The sequence below is a fragment of the Littorina saxatilis genome, linkage group LG16 (assembly GCF_037325665.1).
Source record: "Littorina saxatilis isolate snail1 linkage group LG16, US_GU_Lsax_2.0, whole genome shotgun sequence".
Taxonomy (NCBI): Eukaryota; Metazoa; Mollusca; class Gastropoda; order Littorinimorpha; family Littorinidae; genus Littorina; species Littorina saxatilis.
In genome coordinates, this window is record NC_090260.1 from 34,040,504 (window position 1) to 34,048,737 (window position 8,234).

Consider the following 8,234-nt stretch of genomic DNA (forward strand, 5'->3'; position numbering starts at 1 on the left):
TTTTCGTCTTTTTCTATCATTCTCTCCTCCCATGCAGAAGAAACAAGTCGCGTAAGGCGAAATTACTACATTTAGTCAAGCTGTGGAACTCACAGAATGAAACTGAACGCACTGCATTTTTTTCACAATCACCGTAGTCCGCCGCTAGTGCAAAAGGCAGTGAAAGTGACGAGCCTGTTTAGCGCGGTAGCGGGTGCATAGCACACTTTACTGTACCTCTCTTCGTTTTAACTTTCTGAGCGTGTTTTTAATCCAAACATATCATATCTATATGTTTTTGGAATCAGGAACCGACAAGGAATAAGATGAAATTGTTTTTAAAACGATTTCGTAAACTTAATTTTAATCATAATTTTTATATTTTTAATTTTCAGAGCTTGTTTTTAATCCGAGTATAACATATTTATATGTTTTTGGAATCAGAACATGATGAAAAATAAAAAAAAAAGTAATTTTGAATCGTTTTATAAAAAAATATTTTTAATTACAATTTTCAGATTTTTAATGACCAAAGTCATAAATTAATTTTTAGGCCTCCATGCTGAAATGCAATACTGAAGTCCGGCCTTCGTCGAAGATTGCTTGGCCAAAATTTCAATCAATTTGATTGAAAAATGAAGGTGTGACAGTGCCGCCTCAACTTTTACAAAAAGCCGGATATGACGTCATAAAAGACATTTATCGAAATAAAAAATAAAAAATCTGGGGATTTTATACCCAGGAACTCTCATGTAAAATTTCATAAAGATCGGTCCAGTAGTTTAGTCTGAATCGCTCTACACACACACACGCACAGACACACACACACACATACACCACGACCCTCGTCTCGATTCCCCCTCTATGTTAAAACATTTAATCAAAACTTGACTAAATGTAAAAACAATCAGCCATATGATTTTTGTCTCGAATATTTCTTCTTCTTTCATACTACCTCTCCCCCCTCCATGTTCTATTCTTTCTTCACCGACACACATACAAACACAAACTATTTGAGGCTGTCTGCTGAAAACAATACACACACAAGTTGTGGTACTTCTAAATTTCATAACAAGGATTAATTGTTCAGTTTCCTTGGTAAATACAGCTTCCAGTTGTAGAAAGTAACACATGGTGCTGTGTGTCCTTGCACACGTGGGTCTGTCAGTCTGTCCATCACTTCACTGAATTGAAAATGTCATCCGTGCACTCTGCTATCGAACGTCTCCCTTTACTTTCAACAAACTGAAATGCCAATCAGGGTCGAACTTGATGTGGCCGACGATCAAGACATTTTCAAAATGGATTTGTGCTGTTCATTCACACACAAAACTGCATGCCTAAGTATTGATGCACCATGCCGAAGACTGAAGTTGCTACCCTCCTCTGTACCCCTGCCTCATTCGCAAGGTAGACGATTTGCTTCTCTGAAACAAAGGCAACCACAGAGTTGATCAACATATTATTTACTAACCACTATTTGCACAGCTCAAGTCTGGTTTTGGGTACCTGTCCACTTGCCATTTCTAAGCTGGTATGGTATGGTGACATTATCGAAAATGTAGTGTGTGTGTGTGTGTGTGTGTGTGTGTGTGTGTGTGTGTGTGTGTGTGTGTGTGTGTGTGTGTGTGTGTGTATGTGTGTGTGTCTGTGTCTGTGTGTGTGTGTGTCTGTGTGTGTGCTTCTTTGTTGGAGAAAACAGCACATAAACACAAATATAACTGTATTGCTCCCCCCCTTTTTTTTAAAGTACTGACAAATTGTTAAGTATTAATATGTCTTTACCTACTGAGCAAAGTCCCAAGGGTAAACCATGCTGATTTCCTTGGAACTGGAACCGGCTGGACATTGCTGTTGCCCCATTCTGTCGAACACCTGCTTTGTGGCCAGGCACTTCTGTCTTTTGTTGTTGCACTGTCCGGTGAATTGCTGGACTTGTTTGCTGTTCCACGCCTGCAAACTGAGAGAAAGAGAGTAACATTGGTTGAATAAAAAAAAGAGGAATTTAAAAACATACTACACGTACACACATACCACCACCACCATCATCATCATCATCATCATCATCATCATCATCATCATCATCATCATCAAAATCATCATTGTCATTATCATCTCTCTCCCTCTATCTACCCCTCTTTCTCTCTCTCTCTCTCTCTCGCTCTCTCTCTCTGTGCATGCCGATGTGGCATGCAGTCACCTACTTTTGTTGTAATTACGTTTGCTCAAGCCATTGCACGATGTAAAAAGAAGTAAACCGTGTTTTTATTGTGGCACCTTGTTGTGACCCGTTTTGTGGAGCGTTAATATTTTTACGTGAGATTCACGTGCTCCTTGTTCAGTTGTTGTGACCTGGTTTTGGTCGGAGTGTCACAAACTGCGTCGTTTAGTTCTAGAACACCGTGAGATTCACGTGATATTTTCCGTGTTTTGATTTTGAGGTGAGCCCTGCGAATCTGCGTTGCAAGTTTTAGAATACGTGTGACTCACGTGTTTTTAGCTTTGTGATGTCAGCTAGTTCCTTGGTCTTCTTTCTGTTAAATATACCGTTTTAAGTTTTGGGCATGCACGGAGTGCGTGATCGGTTACTGATTGGTTGTAAAATAGTAGTTTCACCCGATTCTGTCTTAGGAATGTTGTTGGTTGGTCAATCCGGTGACCTTTGACTTTTGAATAACTATTCCATGTTAGGTTTTTGTTTCCATAAATACCGCTGCTTGACTCCTGTCTCGTCAGTCGATCTGAGGGTTTTAGGAAGCGTTTGGTTTTGATGTAAACGTATGAAGGTTATCAAGTGAACCAACGGAGTGTTTCTTATGTTTTAACGTCAACGTAATGTTCTTGGAGACAGTTGTTTCTCAAGTGTGAATCGTTTTGTGCCCTTCGTTTGTGAGGCAACACGTTTTTGGTACTGCTGGTCAACCCACACAGCGCATAAGGTAATTTTGTTGTTACTTGTTTGTGTTGTGTTTTGGTCGCCATTTTGTAATTACTTTGTGAGTTGTTTATGTATAACGTGAGTTGAAAGTCTGACTTGTTGTAGTGTTTCTTTATTGTGTGTTCAACTGTTCTAGTGTTGTGAACGTACAGCAATGATTTGTAGACGCTAGAAAGTCGCTAATGTTTATAATGATAACTTGTGTTTTCTGTGGTTAACGAAGTTCGAAGTGAAACGTTTTCTCCGACTTTTTCAGCCTTACGTTAAAAGAATTTAGGTAAAAGAAGCTTGCGGTCTGTGGTGATCGTTTGTAAACGGGCTTATTTCTTGTAACGTTATTGAGGGAAAGTGGATGAGTAAATATCTTGTTTGTGACTTTGATTAACGCAGGAACATTGTCGTTAGGAGACTTTTTGGTATGACACTGACAGTTTGCTTTGTATTCCTGGCCTGATGAGTCAACGTTTTGTATTTTTCTGAAAGTAGCCATTTTGGTTTTAAACGTATGTATGCTAAGTTTCTTGAGTATTCTTAGTGCTTATGGTATTGTTGAACGTACGGAACGTAATTCTTTATTGTTGTTGAACGTACAGAACGTAACTCTTTATTGTTGTTGAAGGACTAACCAACGAGTGTTTGGTAATTGTAACTTTCTTGTCTGTTTGTCTTCTCCTGTCTTGTGATTGTTTATTTTTCTTGTTTTTACTTCTCGTGTCTTGTTAATGCATTTGATACTTTTGCCATGTCTAATAATTTGTTTTCTTTTCTCTTTTTCTTTCTGTTCATAAGTTTTTTACCGCAATACGTGGTACTGTAACGATATATATACATTACTGATCCCTAGTGTCAGATGTAAAATAATAAACCAGTACTTTTGCGCGTTATCGCTTGTAACCTGTGTTTGTCATTTCGTATGAACAATATGTAGTACCAGCCTCGCTCACGAAGGCGCGCACAGTAAAAAACTTTAGTTGCTGTCGCCCAGTAAAAAACTTAGCTTGCTGTCGCCCAGTAAAGAACTTTAGCTGAGGTAAAAGTCTTAGCTGCTGACGCCCAGTGAAAGAACTTTAGCTAAAGTAAAAAACTTAGCTGCTGACGCCCAGTAAAGAACTTTTGTTATTGACGCTCAATGAACGTAAACGTAGCTGTTGATAACCAGCAAAAGACTTTATTGTTACCTGTCACTGTGTTAGTGAACCATAGTTTGACATAGATCAACTTGTCGGTTAGAGATCTTCCTACTCCGTATCCGGCGCATTTTTTGTGACTTTTGTGTATTATCCCAAACGACCCTCAGATCGATTCATTTTACTTTATAACCAGATAAACCATATGTATGTTTTAAGTGCTTTTGAATAAGCGAACATTGTAATGGAGAAGATTCCAGCAGATAAATCATTGGAAGCTTCAGGTTATGACATTAACGGCGATGAAGATGAACATTCTCAAAGGCCTAGGCGTGACATTAAGCCTACTGAAAAAGGTAGAGAGTACCAGATTGAGATCAAAACTAGAAACTTTGCAAGACAACGAACATTCTTGGAACGAGCAATCGGTGAGGTAGTAACAGAGCTTAACCAAGAAACTCCTAATCAAGAGTCGTTAACCAGTCAGAAACAAATTGTTTTGAGCATGTACAAGGATCTTGGTGACATAGAGAAAGGTCTTCGTAGTATTGGTAGCGGTGAAACCATTCAGGAAAGTTGGGATGATGTTCAGAGAACAGTTCAGAACATTATGTTTGACATTGATCGAGCTCTTGACAGACAAACGACTAGCGTTCAGGTGGCTAAGGAGCCTACTTCCAGGCATAGCAGTGTTACACCTAGCGTTGGGTCATCCACCCACAAGTCAGCCAGTGGTAAGACTGCCAGCCATAAAGCAGCTAGCATTACGTCAGCCATCCACAAGTCAGCTAGCCACAAGTCAGGTAGCAGGAGATCAGGTAGCCAAGTAGCTTCTCGCGCCGAGTCTCTCCGCTCTAAAAGTGTTAGCTCTGAAGACACTAAATTGGCTCTTAAACTAGAGGCTGCTTCCCTGGCCATAAAAGTGGAAGGTGACGCAATAAAGGAAGCTCAGTTTAGTGAACTGGATCTCTTACAACAACAATATGCTGAGAGAACAGCAGCTAGGCAGACTGAGGAAGCTGAGAGAACTGCAGCTAGGCAGACTGAGGAAGCTGAGAGAACTGCAGCTAGGCAGACTGAGGAAGCTGAGAGAACAGCAGCTAGGCAGACTGAGGAAGCTGAGAGAAATGCAGCTAGGCTGATCGAAGAAACTGCTAGGCAGGCTAAGGAAGCTGAAAAAGACACAGCTAGGCAGGCTAAGGAAGCTGAGAGAATAGCAGCTAGACAGGCCGAGGACGCAGCTGAAGCAGCTCTTGAAGATATTAAACAGAAAAAGGCTTTGAGACAAATTCAGTCCACCGAATTGAAAATTAGCTTAAGAGAACAACAAGCTATGTTACAAGTATTGGAACAAGGTGAATCCGTTCAGCAGGATCTCCCTGATCTACCGTCAGTTGATTTGTTGAACACTAGGTTCCACCCTCGTCCTTTCGTTCCCTTGTACAGTCTTGTAGCCCCTCCTCTAAACAATGAACAAACAGCGATAGGAATAGGGACAGGTGCTGCCGTCATTGCTGACCAAGGAACACACCAGCCAGCCTTGGACGTCACGTCTGTTCCTGTCTGCCAAGCCGCCGTCATTGCTGACCAAAGGACACACCAGCCAGCCATGGACTTCACGTCTGTTCCTGTCTGCCAAGCCGCCAGCACCCGTGACATCTCTACTGTCAACGCTGCTGTCACCAACTTCGTCGCAGGAACCACAACGACTGAGCCACGACAGCACGCGTTACCTGTCGTGGACCTCGTCGTTGGAGTCAGCGCCTCTACAAGCGCCGCTACTACCAACAACGCCACCTACGAGGCGTACGGACCTCAACGTAGAGAGGATGTCAACGCCCCCCATCACGCCGGAACGAGCGCTCCTTTCATCCATCGGGAGCCCTCCACACCCAACTACACGACGGCTGCAACTACATCCTCCATGCGGCCTACAGCGCTGCTGACCACACTGCAGCACCCTCTCGGTGCATACACTGGTCAGCCGCCTCTGCACAACGTTGGACACTCAACGACAAGCGTCACAGGCTCTCGCCCGCCTGGTCTTGACCACACAGGCTGGTCTTATCACCTACCAGAGACAAGGGAAGGTGATGAGACGCAAGAACGACACACCTACTTCCCAGAAGAACGTCACCAACGCATGGACCACAGACGTTTTCAAGTTACCCCACCCTGTTTCCCCTATGATACCCACCTACATCCCAAACCAGAGCCTTTCGTGCCCACATTCCTGGACCCACATCAGACCACCCCCAAAGTTATCTGGGGAAACGAAAACGCAAGGCCCCCTGCGTACATGAACTTTGACAAGGAATGTCATGCAGATCGTCCATTTGCCTCCTACCCCCCGTCTGCGTACTACCAACGTCCACTTGCTACTCCTGCCAAGCAGGACACTCCTATGGACTCTCTCGCCAAAACCCTATCAGACGCTCTGATGATCAACCGCTTGCCGATGCAGGAGCCGTGCATTTTTGTTGGTGACCCTCTCCAATATCCAATTTGGAGGTCGTCGTTTTCGTTCCTCATCGAGAGACAAAACATAACCAGCAGTGAGAAGTTATTGTATCTGCAACGGTACATCGGAGGTCAAGCAAAGGAGGCCGTGACCGGCTTCTTTCTGCTAAGAGAAGGTGATGCCTACGAGAGAGCCATGGAAGTGCTGGAAAATCGGTTCGGCAACTCATACGTCGTTTCGCAAGCTTTCCGGACCAAGCTGGACGAATGGACCCCAGTCAAAAGCAAGGATCCCAAGGGACTCAGAAGTCTGGCCGATTTCTTGCAGCAATGTTCCGTTGCTGCCCAGGAAGTTGGTGGACTGAGCATCCTGGATGATGCCCAGTACCTACGGAAGATCGTCGGAAAGCTCCCAGACTGGATGAGTCACAGATGGTCTAGAACAGTTGCTCGAACCAAGGTTGAAAAGAAGAGGTATCCTCTGTTCCATGAACTCGTGTCGTTCGTTACTCTCGAAGCAGACATTTCTAACGACCCTGTTTTCGGCTTGACAAGTGCATCGGGGACACCAAGAAAGTTCACAACGAACCTGTCAACCCTGACAGAGGATGTCACCGCATGTCTGCACTGTCAACTTCCGGACCATGACGCTGGGACATGTAAGGAACTCATAGAGAAGCCTCTGGTTGAGATACGAGATTTTCTGTTCAAGAACCGTATCTGCTACGGATGTCTCAGAAGTAAGGATCACCAGAGCCGTCAATGTATGCAGAAACAGACGTGCAAGAAGTGCAAGAAGGCTCATCCCACTTGTCTTCATGATGACAATTTCAAGTATCAGAACAGTATGAGTGAAAACAAAGGGGCGAGTGAACACAAGAACAATTACCGTACCTCTGCTGCTGACGTTCGAGAGCCACTGTCATCGTCGACCCCTACGGTGTCTGCTCTTAAGGCCAGCGAGGAAAACAGCATCGGTTTCACGTCTATGATCGTTCCCGTTCTCGTTTCCAGTGACTCTAACCCCAACGTAGAGGTGCTGACGTACGCACTACTGGACACTATGTCCAACGCCACTTTTGTAGTGCAGTCAGTGGCTGAAGAAGTTAAAGCCAAATCGCAGCCGACTACACTCAGGGTCTCCACACTGACTGAGGACAATGCTGTGGTCTCCGGCAGGAAGTACTCTGGATTGCGTGTCCGCTCTCCTACCTCCAGTGAGTTTGTCAGGCTCCCTTCTGCCATCTCACGACCTTATCTGACCGTTGACCCCACTCATATCCCCACCTCAGAGACTGTCAAAGCTTACCCACATCTCCAACACCTGTCTCCAAAACTGCCCCCCTTGTACCCTGACTGTGAAGCAGGCCTCATCGGCTACGACTGCGCTGAAGCCCTCATGCCCCTAAACGTTGTCCAAGGACTGCCATTTGCAGTAGAGACTAAGTTAGGTTGGAGCATCGTCGGCAAGGCACCGCATTCCGTCGCCTTTGATGGCATAGCCTCGTCCATGCGCGTCATCGTCAAGCCAGGATCGAGGGAAGAAGAACGTGTAGCTCACGTCTACAAGGTACAGGTGGACGAAGTCTCGTGTACTGACCCATTACATGTTATGGAAAGAGACTTTGCAAGTGACTCAGGATCCATGTCCCAGGACGATGTAAAGTTCATGAAGATCGTGAAGGAAAACGTAAAGATCAACGAAGCTGGTCACTACGAGATGCCCTTAC